General features: G+C 30.9%; 1 long non-coding RNA gene across 3 annotated transcripts; it reads right to left on the minus strand.

Moving 5' to 3' along the window:
* Positions 1 to 2,710: 2,710 nt before the first annotated feature.
* On the minus strand, positions 2,711 to 9,984 carry LOC109801918 (uncharacterized). Of its 3 annotated transcripts, XR_014433583.1 has the most exons (4): positions 8,567 to 9,595; positions 8,276 to 8,372; positions 7,800 to 8,155; positions 2,711 to 6,965 (listed from the first exon to the last, which is right to left on the minus strand). It is a non-coding gene; the product is annotated as an uncharacterized LOC109801918 (long non-coding RNA). The 3 variants fall into 3 exon arrangements; XR_014433585.1 differs by lacking the exons at positions 8,276 to 8,372; positions 8,567 to 9,595 and adding an exon at positions 9,674 to 9,984; XR_014433584.1 differs by lacking the exons at positions 8,276 to 8,372; positions 8,567 to 9,595 and adding an exon at positions 9,674 to 9,908 and having other exon boundaries at positions 7,800 to 8,013.
* Between the last annotated feature and the right edge of the window lie 9,165 nt (positions 9,985 to 19,149).

Consider the following 19,149-nt stretch of genomic DNA (forward strand, 5'->3'; position numbering starts at 1 on the left):
TGAAATGACTACAATTATGCAAACTAAATATAAAGTACCACTTAAATTAATAATTCAAATTTCAGATAATGTGTATTTACAACTTGCGGTTGCAAATATGTACTATTCTGCTCTGATTTTACATACTTAAAATCTTCATGTCACAATGACTAGAGATCAACCTCTTGATGAAGCTTCCATGTTGGATCCTAATATTTGACATCTATTGCTATCAACTACATTATAATTCATCAACACGAGAGTTTTTGCCAGCAATATGTGTTAGCATTCGGTTGCGTTATCAATACGAAGAAAATGCGTAGACATGTATAATGCATGTCTACAACAATTTGTAGCCTTTTGGACAAGCATTAAATTTTACTTGATCATATCTCATTTTATTTTATGTTGATATTTGTTGATCATGACTCAAAATCTAATATATCATTCATATGTTTTGTAAAGTTTTTTGTTTGTATAGTTTTTAGTCCGTCTCCATTTATTTGATGGATTCAAACTATACATAATCTATCTTTATTAATTTTATAGATTTAGTGTGTCTTATTTTATAAGACTTAATCTTAGTGTCTTGAACCCATATATATATATATATATATATATATATATATATGAGATGGTTCAAAAGATACTGGTGTAACTTTTATTAAGTATTACACTGTTCAATAACTTTATATTAAATGTAAATTTTATAAATTCAACCGTTAGATTGAAAGTTAATATCTCTTAAATCATATATACAAAATTTTATATTAATCCATGATGATTTGATACTTCATTCTTATAAAACAAAATTGGTGTAATATATTCATTTCAAAATATATTAAAATATGAAATCTTTGATTATCTTCAAGTTGTTGTTTAATTTTAACAAAATTTGATATACACATATAAAGTGATATGAACTTTCAATTTAACGGTTGAATTTATAAAATTCACATTTAATATAAAGTTATTGAACATTGTAATACTTAGTAAAAGTTATACCAGTGTCGTTTGAACCCTCCTATATATATATATATATATATATATATATATATATATATATATATATATATATATATATGTTTGGGATCCTTTCTATAGAAAGCATGAGAGTAAAGTACTAAGTGTAAGTAGGGGGAGCTGAGAAAAAAATATGTAAAGAAGAAAGGAGAACTGATTAGAGGAATTAAGGAGTTTTTGAGAAAAGCAAGAGGTTACTCTTTTGTAAAGACTTGATCTTGGTTTTCAAATTGTAGAATTTGTTCTTTTCGATAGAAGTAGGTCAAATTAGCTGAACTACGTAAATTTATTAAGTTCTCTTCTCTTAGTCTTTTTCATTTTGCTATTATTTTTTTCCCGTGTTTACATTTTTATGCTCTTATTGGATTTTTTTGTTTCTACGCTTTTTGTTTGTTCTTGCATAGGTCTATTTCTGTTTGTTTTCTTTTTTGTTTTTGAACCAACAATACTCTTTTAGCCTTTGGTTCAAAGGGTGGGTTTTTCACTCTTATTGAACTTTTTTATCCTTAATAGAGGCATGTGAGACAACATTATGTGATTTCTCTCTCATGGACCCAATCTTTTAACCCATTTCTATAGGGAATGAATTTCATGAAAGTAACTCAGCTCATGTGCATACTCACGGCCGTCAAACTTAGATACACTAAATTTGAGAATTTTAGCTTGTTCTTTGAAACATTTGAAATGGGCTTCATTCACTAGTAGCCAATGATCTTCAAAAGTTGTAAATCGGCCAAAGGGCTATCTTGCAGTGTGTGTTGGAGAGAGGATGAAGCGGTTTGTGATCGTGATCCCCATGTCATACTTGTACCAAACTTCATTTCAAGACTTGTTGAATCAAGCAGACGAAGAATTTGGATATGATCATCCAATGGATGGTCTCACAATTCCTTGCACAGAAGATGTTTTTCCGCTCATTACTTCTCGCTTGAATGGGCCATAAATCTTACAATATTGGGGACAGACATAGATTAGTTCTGACATTTTGTATAATAATCTTCTTTTAGACTTGTAAAGATTTTTACAGAATTTTAGTTTCCCTGTCTTGGGAAATGGGTAAAAGATGTTTATTAGAATGACGAATTCAAGAACAGATTGTGCTCTTACGTTTTTGTTCTTTTCCAATCACAATGACACGATGTATCCAACAACTCAACTGGCTCCTCTGCTTCTAATTAATTATCAAACTGGTAATCCCTTGGACAGATGGCTTATTTTGTTAACACATCAGGTTTACACAGACTATGATATTGATACGTGCCAAAAGTCAATCTGAAAACAAAATTTTGTTTCTTCCATTTAACTTGGGTTTTAGAAAAGTTGATTCGTGTAAAAGGTTAATTATAGTTCTAGGTTAAATTCTCTAACCGTACCTTAAGTATCATTTGAATATAAACATAAGTGATAAGACATTTTATGGCTAAACCACTGCTTGTAGATTTAAAAATGGTCAAATAAGTAGACGATTATTGTTGAGTATGTTACTATTACAAAAATAAAATAAAATACTAATATCTGGTGTAAAGAAAGGCATTAAGTGCATTGAAGATGAAGCAAATAAGTAAAAATTCAGTAATATTGTCAGGATACCTATGTGTAGCTTGTGATCAAGGAACTTTCATGTTCTTTAGCGTTCATCCAGTTTCCACCATTTGATGTATTTGTTTCGATAATAGAACATGAACAACAAACACCTTCAACTCTGGTTAAACAACATCAAAACAAAGACTATGATATTTGTTCTCTTTCTAGGCTACTATTTTTTTTTATATGAATACTCGGTCATTCTTGAATTATTTTTGTCAGCATAATTAATGTTTTCCTTAACCAATGTCTTAATCGTTTGCCATAGTCTAGTTTCCTAAAACAAAGACTGCTGGTTCATATGCCTTCTTTACTCTATCGGATATTACACCATGCATGCTCCCTAAAGAGAAGCTCACAAACTTTTTTTGTTAGTAGAATCCTCATTCAGGAAGAGCAGTTGAACTTATCAAAGTTTCAAAAGTTCTACATCTCTTCCTGAGACTTGGTTCTGAGTCAGCATTACACAACCTTTTGAAGCTTGACTTGTTTATAGTAGCATATAAGTACCTCATCTTTTATAATTATAATAAGGTTGTGCCAAATTTATAAAACCAGACTACGTTGATTGTTTTATTGTATGAAATAAATGGTTTTGTTCACTTGTGGACTCGTAACGCAGGTAACCTAAGTACTAGTTTAGGTTATGCCATTTAAAGAGGTTGCCTCCAAATAATATGGTCTTATAGCATCCAAGTACTAGAACTCTAGCAGGCAGCAGATATCAGTTGCGATACAAAAGTTTGATCAAAATATTTTTATGTTTAGAGCATGTTTGAAACATGTGAAGCACGCCATTACAGGTCTCTTTCATAGGCATACATTTGAAAAGGTAGGGCATGCATTCTCATATTTCATGTCATCCTTGACAAAACCTTCAATACAACACCATGTGATCTTTAATGAACACTGTCTCTCACTAAGCACGGTCGAATAACCCATTCACCTTCCAATTTGGTATATAATGGTTTCCACCATCTATATATAATCACCAGTGGATTTACAAGCAACACAAATCATTCTTGTAACGAAGCACCAGAATTGAAGTTTACTGTTTTTCATTGTGTGAAGAAACAAAAGACAAAATGGGTTTTCGCTTACCTGGTATTAGACGATCATCATTTAGTGCAAGTCAAGCATCTTCTTGCAAGGTTGTGGAGGTCCCAAAAGGGTATCTTGCAGTGTATGTTGGAGACCAAATGAAGAGGTTCTTGATTCCAGTATCATTTTTGAACGAGCCTTTATTTCAAGAATTGCTGAGTCAAGCTGAAAAGGAATTTGGATACTATCATCCTATGGGTGGTCTCACAATCCCCTGCAAGGAGGACGTGTTCTTAGCTATAGCTTCTCGCTTGAAACGGTTATAATTCATACTGCAAAAGATCCCAACATAGACTAGCAGAGAATTTTGTACAGAAGGCTTTTCTTTTTTTTCATTTTTTGTTTCCTCGAAAGTGGAAGATGTAATCTGAATGAGAACCTATGTTTTTCAGAGTTATCCTTTGTTTTTGGTCTATTTAAATTAACTCAAACGCAAGCACAAGCTCAGACCCTATATTTATTTTAGAGACTTTGTGTATCACATGGCTATGTGGATGCATAACAATCATTTCCAATTCGAGACCACCCAAAGAATTTATTGTCCTGCGACTTGCTGAAAGTTGGTGACCTTGGTGAATGTCCTTACTTTTTTAGGCATAGGTATATATTACCTGAATTCTTCAGAAACTTGGGCCATAAACGTTAAACCATGATTCTAAATAGATTAATATAAAAATTTCAATGTGCGAGAATATTTGTTACCAGGGAGTAAAACTTAAATAAAAATTGATCACCCTTCTTTAACTGAACAAATTGAAGTAAAAATGAATAAACGGGTACTAATAACTGATCCAAGCTTATAATAATGTCTTAGTCACCAATTAATTTTATTTTTGATGCTTGAAAGAGTTAGATAGTGATGATGATGTTGGCATTTGAGATTTTTTCATGGTCATAATTAAATATTTTTGAAGCCTTTATAGTTTATTTTACTTGTAAATTTGATTAAAATTATTTATGTTTAGGAAAAGTAAGTTGAGTAGGCAAGTGATATTTATTAAACACTTTCAATGTATGTAAAACTGAGTTCATAACTCAAATATATTATGAGTTTTTGTCCATTTTGTTTACAGATTTTCTAATCTAAACCTCCATATTTTATTTGGTCATACACCTCTATTTTTCGTGTTCTGTTTTCAACAAAAGAAAATCACAGTGACCTCCTGTGCACTTCACATGGATTTGTCGTCAAAATAGTCGTGAGAAAGCACAAGCTATTGATTTTTAATACAGTCATCATAGAATATGAAACCAACAACGACCCTTGATTTAAGGTTCCTATCAGCCAGCTAGCATTCGTTGAATCATCATAATGTTCATGTACTTAAATGACAGAAAACATTTACTACTAGCGAAGAATGTGACTAGACAATAGGAATTGCATTTCAGATTATGTCTAGACAAAATGGCCTTTCTCTTGAGCCATATAATATAGACATAGAATTAACTAGTCAGAAAAGGCAGGAAAACTCATGGACTAAAGGTATACCAATACTTTGTCCAATTGTTTGAGGTTTTCCATTCCAAGTTTCTTAGATTCGGTGACAAATAATGGAAGATAGCAAAAAAAATGTATTTCAAAACGCTATTCAAATGGAACTTCGATGTATGCCAGTGTACACAATTGTTTGATGACTCATCCAAGTGTCACGGTTTAAGAAATAGTAGATATACATAAAGATTCATAAATCTTATCCTTTGCCCCAAGTCTCTGAAATCAACCAGAGGCTTTCCCATAAACATTTTATAAATTCTCTTATCGGCCACCTATTGCTTGTTCTTACATAATTGGTCAATAGTGACTAGTGAACCAATATACTCTACAACTACTGCACGATCCTAGTCAACAAAAGCTTCTGCCTAAAACTTGAGGTGTAGACCATGTGATCTTTTAAAAATGCATGTCTCTCGCAATTTCGTGCCCAATTTCCTTGACATTAATGACTTGGTTCTCATGCTTTTATTTCTAGTTTTCTACACAGCATGTCCTATTCTTTCTTGACCAAACATAATTGGGAACAGTAGAGTCTTCAAAGTGCTAAATTACCAATCAATATTGTTCTGTCGGCTACTTTGCCATGTGTCTTGAGTGCTGAACACACATTAGGATGTTTCTAAAGAATACTTTGCAGTTTGCTGTATATGTAAGAGAATTTTAAAAAATAAATAAAGAAAGAAAGAAAGAAAGAAACAGTATGTAATTGTGTCATTTTGAATTGGTTCTCATTTCAAGAACTTCTAAGTATAGCTAAGGAAGAATTTGGCTCCGCTCATGGCCTTAGAATTACCTTCAGATAAAACACTTTCATTGATGTCACCTCCGGCACACAAGAGGCATCAGTCATTTCTTCTCTTTGGATTTTAGTAGGAAATAGATGAGTATAAGGAAAGTGTCCTAACGAAGAACTTGCAGTGATAATGGTATTTATTGACAGCGCCCTTTCAAAAGATTATGGAAACTAAACTTGGGTTAGAATTAATCTCTTTGGAAAAAAATCACTCTATCAGACTGCAAACAGATAGCCATTAAAGTGTCGAGACTCACTACAGTTCTTCCACTACACTTACAGCCATATAATCTCAGGGACATGTTCAGAACCTCAGATGAAGCAGGACATATCATATAAAAGGCAATTGGAAGTTTGAACACGTCAAGGATATGTATGAATCTGTGTTATGCAAGTTTCACCAAATCTAATGCTTAATTGATTTTGATTTTCTATTATTGAATTATTTTATTCCCTTATTCCCTGCAATATAGTTGGTTAGCAACTATGCCAATGACAAAATACATTATGGAAATCCCTAATTTAAATCAACCGTGACATAACAAAAGACGTCTATCAATCGTGCTGAAGACTTGGAGACGAAAATCACAAGGACTCCCCATGCTCTTCACATGGACTTGTCGTCAAAGTAGTTCTGACTTCTGAGAATGCACATATTTGTATGCTACTGATTTTCAATAGTCATAGTAGAATATTCAATCAACTGCGGCCTTTAATTTCAAGAAAATAGCAGCCAGCCAATATTCAAACAATAACTACTGCTGGTTCATATGGCTTATTTACTCTCTATCACACCATGCATGCCCCTAAATAGAAGCTCACAAACGTTGGTTGCATGTACAATCCTCATGCAGGAAGAGCAATTGAGATTATTATCAAAGATCCGAAAGCTCCAACATCTGTTTCTGTGACTCAGTTGTGAGTCAGCATTAAATAACCCTTGAAGCTTGTGTTGAGGTTTACTATATAGCATTGAAGTACCTCATGTTTCTATAATATAAGAAGGAAGTTCCAAATTGTTAGGATACAAACAAGTCCCACATCGATAAAATAAGACAAGAAATAACAACTTATATAGCACAAACATACTTTAATGATAAAGAGACCTTTTGAGTGATGACCAAAAGCAAAACCGTGAGGACTTAGTCCCAAAATGGACAATATCTCATCATTGTGGAGTATGCATGTGTAATAACCTTATAAAAATAACCTTCATAAAATATTTCCTCATACAAATACCATAAAATAATCCCATCACAAATTTGATTTATAAAACCAGCCTACATTAGTAGTTTCACTGTTTGAAATAAATGGTTGTGCTTACTTGAGTCATATATCGGGTAATCTAAGTAATAGTTTACAAATATGTCATTTAAAGTACTTGCCTTGCCTCCAAACAAGATGATGTTATAGCTTTCAAGTACTAGCAGGCAGCAGCTATTAGTTGCTTTCTAAAAATATAAACAAAATATTTGATATTTTTTACATGTTTGAAACATGAGATTCAGAGGTATGTATTCAGAAGGTGGGGCATGTATTCTCGTATCACATGTCATCCTTGATGAAAATCTTCAAGACAATACCATGTGATTTTTATTGAACACTGTCTCTGACTAAGCCCAGTTTGAGTAACCATTCACCATCCAATTAGGTACATAATGGTTTCCACCATCTATATATATATTTGCCATTGTGTTTACAACCAACACAATCATTCTTCTACCAAAGCATCTGAGTTAAAGTTCGCTGCCTTCTACTACTTCTTTCAGCTCATTTTGTCATTCATTGTGTGAAAAAACAAAAAAACGATGGGTTTTCGCTTACCTGGTATTAGACGATCACCATTCAATGCAAGTCAAGCATCTTCTTGCAAGGTTGCAGAAGTCCCAAAAGGATATCTGGCTGTGTATGTTGGAGAGAAAATGAAAAGGTTCTTGATTCCAGTGTCATTCTTGAACGACCCTTTATTTAAAGAATTGCTTAGTCAAGCTGAAGAGGAATTTGGTTACCATCATCCTATGGGGGGTCTCACAATTCCCTGCAAGGAGGATGTGTTCTTAGACATAATTTCTCACTTGTAACGGTTATAATTCATACTGCAAAACTATTAACATAATAGACTAGTTGAGAATTATGTACAGCAGGCTTTTCTTTCTTTTTTTTCGTTTTTGTTGTCTCCTCTGAAATGGAAAAATGTAATCAGAATGAGAACCTTATGAAACTATGTTGTCTAGAGTTATCTGTTGCTTTTTTGTCTATTTAAATCAACTCAAATACATGCAAAAGCACAAACCCCATACTAATTAAAGAGACATTGTGTATAACAGTTTTGTGGATGCAGAGTAATCATTTCCAATATCTTCTAAGACCACACAGACAAATTAAGAATTTACTGTCCTGCACATACAGAAAGAAGAATACTATTAAGAATGTTCTGTTTTCTAGGAATAGGTATATAGTACCTAAAATTTTCAAAAACTCAGGCCATAAGGGACGTTCAACTATCAATATGAACAGATTAATATGAAAAATTTCAGTGTGTGACAATATTTGTTACTCGGGGCTAAAACTTCAATAAAAATTTATCACACCTGTCTGGAGTCTAGACCTGAACAAGTTGAGATCAAAATATAGAAAGAAATATACTACAAATTGGTCCAACCTTAGAATATTGTCTTAGTCACCAATTAATATTATTTGTGATGTTGGAAAGAGTTGGATTGTGATGAAGAAAATCACAAGGACTTCCCGTGCACTTCACATGGATTTGTCTTAAAATATTTGTGAAAAAGCACATGCTATTGATTTTGAAACCAAAGTGACCCTTGATTTCAGGTTGCTATCAGCCAGCTAGCATTCGTTGAATCATCATAATCTCGTAGTATTTAAATGACAGAAAACCTTTACAACTAGCGAACAGTGTGACTAGACAATTGGAGTTGAACGTCAGTTTATATATATACTTATATTTCTAGACAAATAGCCTTGCACTAGAGCCGTATAATATGGACATGGAATGAACTAGTCAAAAAAGGTGGTAAATCCATCAATGAATAGTCAGATTTACCAATACTTTGTTCAATTATGAAAGGTTTTCCGTTTTAAGTTTCTTGTGTCCAGTGACAGATAATGTAAGACAGCAAAAAAAAAAAGTATTTCCAAGTCTATTCAAATGGAGATTCTATGCATACTAGTAGTACACACATGTTTGGATGACTCATTGTTTAAAGAATAGTAGATATATAAATAATGATTCATGAATCTTATCCCTTGCCTCCAACTCTCTGAAATCGACCAGAAGCTTTCCCATATACATTTTATAAATTCTCTTATTAGCCACCTAGTGCTTGTTCTCACATAATTGGTCAATGGTCAATCAATATTGTCCATTACTAAAGCACAATCCTAGTCAACAACAAATTTCTGCCTATGATTTGGGGTGTAGATCATACATATGACCTTTAAATGCTTATGTCTCTCACAATTAGGCGCCCAATTTCCATGACGTCCATGACTTTGTTCTCATGTTTTTATTTCTAAACAGCATATCCTAACATTTCTTTACCAAACCTAATGGAGAATAATAGTCTTCCAAGTGCTGAATTGCTAACTAATATTGTTAGAGGGTACTTTGCCAAGTTCCATACTATGCGACTTAGTTATGGTTTGAGAGGGGTTGGGTTGGTAACAAGAGTTACCTTTTCTATTATCTGGCGACACTCTTTGTTTCTATTCTGTCTTCTTTTGAGGGTTAGGTTCTTCCTGCTCCACCAACACTCTTCATCCGAGATGCAACTGTGTGCCTCTCTTCACATTCTCCAATTCTGTATTATGTTCTTCTTTTTGTGGTTTCCCCCAATTGCTGGATACATAGACTAATGACCAAAAGTTCTTGTATTAAAAATCGTTAGAACTTAGAACATCTAAACCTTTGAATGCTTCCATGTGGCATAATTACCTGCGCAAATTCCTTGTTTAAATATTCTTTTTAAAATTTATTTTTAATTTCTTAAATTTAAATTTAATTTCTTTAGTTCATGTAACTTTTTTTATAAAAAATATTTTAGTCTTTATACTCAAATTTTGTTACGAAATTTGTTAAATATTATTACATAAAATTTACTTGTTGGTGTTCTTATTAGTAGAAACATCACATTAAATCTAGTTAATAGTGTATAATTATCTCAATCTATTATTTTCAAATATATTATTGATGATAAGAGATACTAAAACAAGAGTTTTGAAAATTACAAAAATTAAAAACAACAGACTCATATTTGAGAGATTAAAAATAAATTTATCCTAAATTTAAGCGATTAAAAACATATTTAAACCTTTATATAAATACTCAATATTATCCTTCTTTTATTTTATATTTTTTTCACATTATGTTTTTTTGCTTCTATTTTAAATTTAGATGGGGCTAAAACAAAAAAATAAAATTGAACAAATTGGCCCTATCTCTCTACTCATAAAATAAGGTTTGAGATACATATACTTCCTCTTTTTTTTTTAATAAGTATATCTTTGTCTCTTTTTTTAAAATAAATTCTTAAGATATAGTCAATTTTTTATTATCCATTTTTTTACTTTTACATGTCTAATATTCAATTTAGTACTTTTTTTTCACGCATCTCATTCCCTTCACCTTTTAATTTACACATGTATCATTTTGTCTTCTCTCCACTTCTCACCAATTTCAGTATGTAATTTTAATTCTTTCATTTTCACATAATTCTCTTCCCCTTTCTCCTTTTAGTTTTCACATTGTTACTCTCTCCTTCCCTTCATCCAATTTTCACACACACCTAAAATGTAAAACCGATGTACGACAACATTACATGCATGTACAACTTCCTTAATAATGTCAAAGATACTGAGCCTGATATGCAGTTTTTCTTCAAGTATCTCCCTTTCACACATTCAGAAATCACAACATTAAATTTATTATTTCGAAAAATATTTTTCTCAAACATTAACTTTAGTATTCTGAAAAGTACTTTTTAAAAAAGTGAAATTAGTACTCCAAAAGTATTTTCCAAAATTGTGCTTTTAACATATTTCTATAAGACACAAGCTGAACTTGTATTAACATGTAGCACTATGTAACTTTCTTCGCAAAGAATGTGGTTTCGATGAATTTTCAATTAAATAAGTGGATAAATCAATATAAATATTTTTATAATTTTTAACTATTTACTAATAATTTTAAATTTACAGTTATATATTTATAATTGATTTCTAATTAAGAGACCCAATTTGATTAAAAGGTCGGTTATTGAAAAATTAACTCAATAAAAATTATGTTTAAAAACAATAAATATTATACTTAATTTTCTAAATAAAAATTAACTAATTGTTTGAGATATATAAAAGTTGATTTAATAAATAATTTTATATTAATTTTGGAAATAATATGAGAATTCAATAGTTAATTATCATGTGTAAATCAAAGAAAAATGATATTAATAATTTGAGACTCAAATTAAAGAAAAATTTGGAAATATTTTTATTTTATATATTTTTATTTTAATAATTAATATGTAATTATTAAAAGACTCAACTTACACAAATATAAAAATAACTATCAAAACAGAAAAAGAAAGAAATAATTGTGGAGAGAATGTCACAAATGTGTCATCAAAATATAGAGAGATCGACAAATACTCATTTGAACGGGGAACTTCCAAATACATTGTAAGTTAGCCTTGTGCCGATAAATACCCAACCTACACTGAGTGGAGAGATTGAAAAAGAAAGAAATAATTATAGAGAAAATATCACAAATGTGTTATTAAAATGAGAAAAATATACATCATCATAGTTGATAACTGCCATCTATGAACATAAAATCTCTTTATTGTGTGATTCTAAGGGGCCGCAATAAAAATTAATGATAAATAATAAAATTAATAAAATTACAAAATGAAATGTCACACATTTAACACTACAATAAGTTCAAGCCATATGAAAATAGTTTCTTCAAGTCACAAGTTAGAGAAACCATAATAAAAATCAAGCATCACCTCTTTTTGATATAAATACGATTATGATTGTTACAAATATGATTTAAATGTGGTGAGGAGGTCGTGGTGGCAGTGGAGAAGATGTTGGTGCAAGAAATAATGTTGGGGCAGACAAGCCTAGCTAAGAGGGAGAGTCATGATATTAATGAAGATGAAGGCAGTGGAGGGGAGAAGGATGGAGGTGTTGCAACCCTTGGGAAAGAGGTAGTTATGAAGGAAAAGGCAAAAAGAGTGACGATGATGATGGGACTAGTGGCATTGTGAAAAGTGAGAAACTCATAAATTGAAAGAAAGAAAGAGAGGAGTGAGTAATTGTAGATTGAGGCTTTTAGGTTTTGTGACTTTTAATTTCTATAAATAGATATATAGTATAATAAAGAAGACACTACAAAATGGCACTTAAGTTTTTTCGTTGACATGACAACATGTAAAGTTCATTTTAAAGTGACGTGTCAACTTAATATAGAGTAGCCCAACAACTCATAAATTGAAAGAAAGAAAGAGAGGAGTGAGTGACATTGTAGATTGAGACTTTTAGGTCTTGTGACTTTTAGTTTCTATAAATAGAGATATAGTATAATAAAGAAGACACTACAAAATGATGCATAAGCATTTTCGCTGACATGACAACATGTAAAGTTCATTTTAAAGTGACATGTCAACTTAATACAGAGTAATCCAACTTTTATATTATAAACTAGATATTGACTCGTATGTTGTAGGGTGTATGAATAAATATATGTCATAATTTAAAAATATTATAAGTATTTAAAAATTAAAAATAAACATTATATTTAATATTAAAAATAAATAATTGTAGGAAAGTTATTAAATTTCTAGGTAAAATATATTTATTAATCAAAATTATATAAAATATTTTTTAATTATATTTATATATGATATAATTTAGATTTTTTATATAATGAATGAAAAATTATTTGAAATTGAAGTATAATGATGAATTATGCATGAGTTTTTCAAATTTAAATATATTTTAAAAATATAAATTTATATAATATTTTTAATTTATTAATTAATTTAACTATATGTATAGGTATCAAATATTGAGAAAAATGATGATAAAATTAAAATTTGTATTCAATATTTTAATTACAAATATCATTTTATACAATCATGTCATAAAAAAATTCATAATTAATAATAAATAATTTTAAATTATAATTAATTATAGTAGTGTTAAGTCTCAATTATACTTCTTTTAAGATAGTAATTATTGAACAATTTCACTCACTCCATGCACTCTTGCAATATAATTGTTCTCTTTTTGTTTAAATTTGTGCAGATATAGCTAACCCAAAGATCATCTGACAATACCTTGATTCACCTCATTTTTTTGTGCAGGTATTAAGTTTAGGAGTGAGGTTGAAGACCCATAGGATTGGAAATTTAAGGAGCTAAGGAGCAGGAAAAGAGTACATGCGTTGGGTGTAAGACTACCTGCGCTGGGCTTGGTCAAGACAGAAAGCACCACTCTGTAACTCAGCACTGTGCTGGGCGCAAAAGTCGATACGATGGGCATGTCTCGAGACAGAGAGAAACCAAACTCTTTGGAAGACATCGTGTCGGGCGCAAGAGTATATGCGTCGGGTGTGTCTTGAGACAAAGAGCATCTAAACTCTTTGGAAGGCCTTGCCCCAAGCGCAAAGCATAATGCGCCGGGCGTGGTAACCCTAACCTGACTCACCCAGCTCGTATTTGATCAAGTCTTCGAGGATTCTTCCCTCATTCACACATTGGGTGACTTCTAGGAGCTGTGAAAGGGATTCCTGGTGCTTGGGACCATTTGTGTGTGGGTTTTTCCTTTGATTCTTCCATGACTCTTTCATCTCTATGTTTGTTTCACCCTCATTATTTTGAGCAGTTTTTACCCATTATTTTGTGGGATTAGATGTAACCAACTTAACTCTTATGTAATCTTCACGTTATATGATGTTTCATTCATTGTTGTGTTATGTTTCTATTCTTAATGCTTACTTTGGATTGATTCTCCTTTGCTTGATATAGAGTCCATTGGGTATTGGAAAATAACCTTTGAAACTAGCTCTGAAACAAATGCCTAGTGGGAAATGTATCTAGGAATGGAGTTTGGCCCATTAGTAGTCTTAAACCCTAACCTATAATGCAGGTGTATGTATATTGGATACTCAAGGAATTGATATTCATTAACTGCACCTAGGCTCTTGCTCTAAGGGATTAGGTTTGAGTAAATAAATGGGTTGATTAGGCAATGAATGTAACAAGAGAATAAAAATTCATCAGTGTGAAGTTCGGTGATATCTGACCCCACAATCTTAGAAACTCACAACATCATTTGTGTCCCTTCCACACACACAAAATTTATATTGTAGTTTTGAAATTCCAATAGTCATAATCTTTATTTCAAATGCACACTACTAGAAAAGTGTCATTTTTTGTGAATTTTTCTGCAAAAAAATATTCGTAGAAAGTTTTTGCGAATTTTTTTGCAAAAAAATATTTGCAGAAATTTTTTGCAAATTTTCCTGCAGAAAAATATACGTAGAAATTTTTTGCGAATTTTCCTGCAAAAAATAATTTATAGATATTTCTTACAAATTTTGCTACAATTTTAATAATCATGGAAAAAAAATTTCATGGTAAAAATTTGTAGAAAGTATGGTAAGAATTTTATTTTGTTTCTTGCAGATTTTCTTGCAAAAATAAATTTGCAAGTAATGTTTATTAAATGGTAGAAAAATTTTGCAGGTAACTTTTCCTGCAAATTTTAATTCGCGGGAAAAATAAAAAAAATATATTTAAATTCATAAGTTTAATATTTTAAAAAAATCTTCAAGTCCCACATCAATTGAAAATAAAATAATTAAAGAATATATAAGTTGGGACAACAGTTACCTTACAAGTTAATTTGTATGGTTGAGTGTTAGGCTTATAATCTATAATCTTAAAATTTAAAAGATTATGTATCACATGCTGGAGGCATGAAAATAAAAAGATTATGAATTCTTAAAATATAGAATTTATAGTAATTTTTTTAACTTTTTCGTAAAAAATATTCCTGCAAAATTTTTTACGAAAAAATTTGCAAGAAAGTTTCCTGCAAATTTTCCTGCTAACTTCTTTTTCCAGGAAAATTTCCTGCAAATTTTTTTTTGCAGGAAATTTTCTTGAGAATTTTTTTCACAAGAAATTTCGTAGAAAAATTTCCTGCGAATTTTAAAATTCGCAAAAATATATTATCCACGAAGGTATTACCTGCAAATAAAATTTCGCAGAAAAATTTGTAGGAACAACGTTTCCTGTGAATTTTTATGAAAAATTTGCAGGAAAAGTCGCATGTAATAACAGAAATTCTAGTAGTGGCATGACAATCTATGAAAAATTGGAATTATTCTTTAGTCATGAATAGTCATTAAATGCTTGTTTTACCTAACTAGTCCCTGACGATACGATTTAAATTTACTACTTGTATAGCCGGTATACTTGCCGTGTTTTGAAATTTCAATAGTCATAATCTTTATTTCAAATGCATGACAATCTATGAAAAATTGGAATTATTCTTTAGTCATGAATAGTCATTAAATACTTGTTTTACCTAACTAGTCCCTGATGATACGATTTAAATTTACTACTTGTATGGCCGGTATACTTGCCATGTTTGAGTCCGTTGATAGAATAAAAATGATTTATAACAAAAACAGAAACTAATGTCAATGGAAATCTCAACATGTAGTTATAATTTATAATTTAAAAAATCATGTCATAATTGATAGTGATAATGAAATGTTGTCATAATTTATAATTAATAAAATAATTTTAAATTATAATTAATTAGAAGTTATTATTAACGATTAGTTTGTAATTAAGATATATTGATTATAATTTAATTTAGCAAATAATGAAAAAATATTTTATTCATCGATAACTTGACATTTTATTTTTATAATTATTTAACATCACTTTGTGCAATGTCTCATCTGATTTCTTTAGCATTGTACATTTCTTGCTCAAAGAAAAAAGAAGTTCGATCTCTTTAACATTGCACATTTCTTACTCAAAGAAAAAAGAAGTTTAGAAGACTTTAAAAGAGAAGAAAATAACATTAGATATTAGATAAAGACTAAAAAATTAAAATATAATTTATAATTAGAATGAAGAAAAATAAGAGGTAACCATTTAAATATCAACTACACGGAGTGAATGAAATCTGAGAAACAATGAATATTACCACCAATTACAACAGAATGCAATACGACACTCAAATTATTTTTATTTTGTTCAATTAAAATTATATAACAAAAAATTATGAAGATTATAAAATAAAATTTAAATAATTCTAAAAATATAGTTTCAAAAAGTAACTTTGAAACTCTTTTAAACAAATAAAAACATACAAATTAAAATAGTGAAGGAAATATGTAAAGATAAAGAAAATTTTCATTTCCATAATTCTCCCAAAGTTTGTAGTTCAACTTCATGCTTCTATCAAAGTATGTTGTTTAATTCCATGTGAGATCTGGTAGTGCGATGTTGTCTCATCCATTAGGGTTCATAGTGTTATCTCATTCATTAACAATCTATAATTTAGATCCATGAGAGTTTTGTGTAATGTTACCCCATCCATAGAGATCTCACAGTGCAAGGTTGCCTTATCCACCAAGAATTCCATACACAACGCTGCCTAATCCATAAGAAATTTGTGCAGTGTTACCCCATTCATAAAGATGTAACGGTGTAAGATTTCCCCATCCACCAAGAATTCCATACACAACGCTACCTTATCCATATAATAAGTTAATAAGACATTTATGAATAAGTTAAAAACGTCGAAAGAGAAAGAAAATAATAGAATAAAAATGAATGACCTCTTATCCTTATCGAGCACGATTTTAACATGAAGAGATTGATGTCGACATCACATTTAGCTAAGGTGAAGGCGGTGGAGAAGAGGAGGATATAAGGTGTTATATTGTGGAGGATGTAGTTGTTGAGGAAGAGGTGGAGCATGACAATGACAATGGTAGGGTTGTTAATCTATCCAAAAGAGAAAGAAAAACAAATAGAAATGCATGACCTCTTATCCTCATGGAGCATAGTCTTAGCACGAAGAGGTTGATGTCGACATCGTGTTTGGTCAAGGTGAAGGCGATGGAGGAGAAGAGGACACGGGCATCATATGGGTTGAGGAAGAGGTGGAGTGTGATAGCGATAATGATAAGACTATACGCTGCTTAGGAGGCATATGAGAGGCTAGGTTTTCTGAAGTGCATTTGTAGCTAGGTTCTCGGAGTTGATGTGTAGTTAAGTTTACATAAATGGAGATATATTAGAAAAAGGAAGAGATCATAAAATGACATGTCAGCATTTTCGTTGACATGATAACATCTAATAAAGTTTATTTTAAAATGACGTATCGCGTAACATAGAGTAACTCGACTTTTATATTATAAATAATTTGCTTAGGAGGTGCATGAGCAACTAGGTTTTCTGAAGTGGATTTGTAGCTAGGTTTTTAGAAATGGATGTGTAGCTAAGTTTACATAAATGGAGATATATTAGAAAAAGGAAAAGATCATAAAATGACATGTCAGCATTTTCATGACAATACCTAAAATTTATTTTAAAATAACATGTCGTGTGATACAGAATAACTCGACTTTATTGATATTATAAATAGACAGTAAAAAAATAACATTAAAATTTTTGTGAAAAACCTTCTCAAAATGAGTAGGGAAAAACCATGGAATCTAGTCTAATAAAAGATTTTCACTATGAAAGTATGATTACAATTAATATCTCTTTCACAAAAGGATTACTTAAATTATCTCAACCCTTTCAGATGACTATCTTTGATTCAATCCGATGAGATGAAAACAACTCTCTTTCTCTTATGAAGGAATATAACAATGGATTTGAAGGAATCAAGAACCCTTTCTGGGTGGTAACTTCTTCTCGGTGGTGACTCCTTGTTACTCTCTTTGGATGGTGACCAATGGTGACTCCCTTTGAGTGATATCTACTCTCATCACCGGATCCCATTTTATAGTCAATGAAATTATCTTTCATTCGTAACCCTTTATGCATAGTTCGTCTTTCATGGTTTTTTGTTTACAACTTTTTGTTGATGATTAGAAATTTTGGAATAATTTCGTTCGAACATAGGAGATACTAAAATATCGGTTCAAATATGAGGATTCATTTTCCCAATTTACATGCATACAAGAATATGTTAACAGCTTGTTCACAACTTCAACCAACACAGGAACAGATCGTATAAAAAAAAAGCCAATTGGAAGTTGGAACACGTACCTCAAGAATTTGTACGAATCTGTGCCATGAAATGCCAGTTTCATTTCTTAGTTTTTAAAACATTATTTTCTAAATCAATTTTACACGTATCACTCAACAATTAATTTCTTATCCAAAATTAATGCCTATGAAGTTCTGAAAATTATTTTCAAAACAGGAGTTTAATTAAAAAAAAAAAAAACAGATATTGATGTGCTGGGAAATATGAATTCCAATCAGTGAACTTGCATTCTGATTAGATCATATATAATCAGTACATGTTTTGCACGGCAAAACCAGATGATTTTTGAGGGAAAATGTGAATATAACCAATTACATTTCCATCGTACAAAAGAGTGGTTGATGCTACACCTAAAATGGAACTGTAATCAATTAATCAAATTTGGTCTCTGGCCTATTTATACCATCTTGTCAAAAAAATAGTACACTCGCATTATGATTAGATCAATGGGGTTTAGTGGTTTACCCTCCAATCAGTGTACGTTCTTGCATTATGATTTGATCATGAGTACAAATCAGTACATGTTTTGCACGGAAAAAGGGAAATGTGGATCTAATGAAACCGGTTAGCTTTCCTTGGATAGAGATTGGAGAACTTATATATTAAGATATTTCCTTTAAACTACTATTTTTTTTTTATTTGACTCAAATCCAAGGTTTAGGTTAAGGAGAACAAATCTATAATTTATTTGAATCACCTACTTGTTAGAAAATCAGGTAGATTTCTAGTATAAAAAAGTGGTAGAAACTTGCATTAATATCAATTATATTGAAATAATTAATTTTGCCAACCTTCTATGTATGTTCTCAAAAGAATGGCCAGCCTCAAAAATAAAATTAGT

This window comes from Cajanus cajan, chromosome 4 (genome assembly GCF_000230855.2).
Source record: "Cajanus cajan strain Asha chromosome 4, NIPB_CcT2T_4, whole genome shotgun sequence".
NCBI lineage: Eukaryota > Viridiplantae > Streptophyta > Magnoliopsida > Fabales > Fabaceae > Cajanus > Cajanus cajan.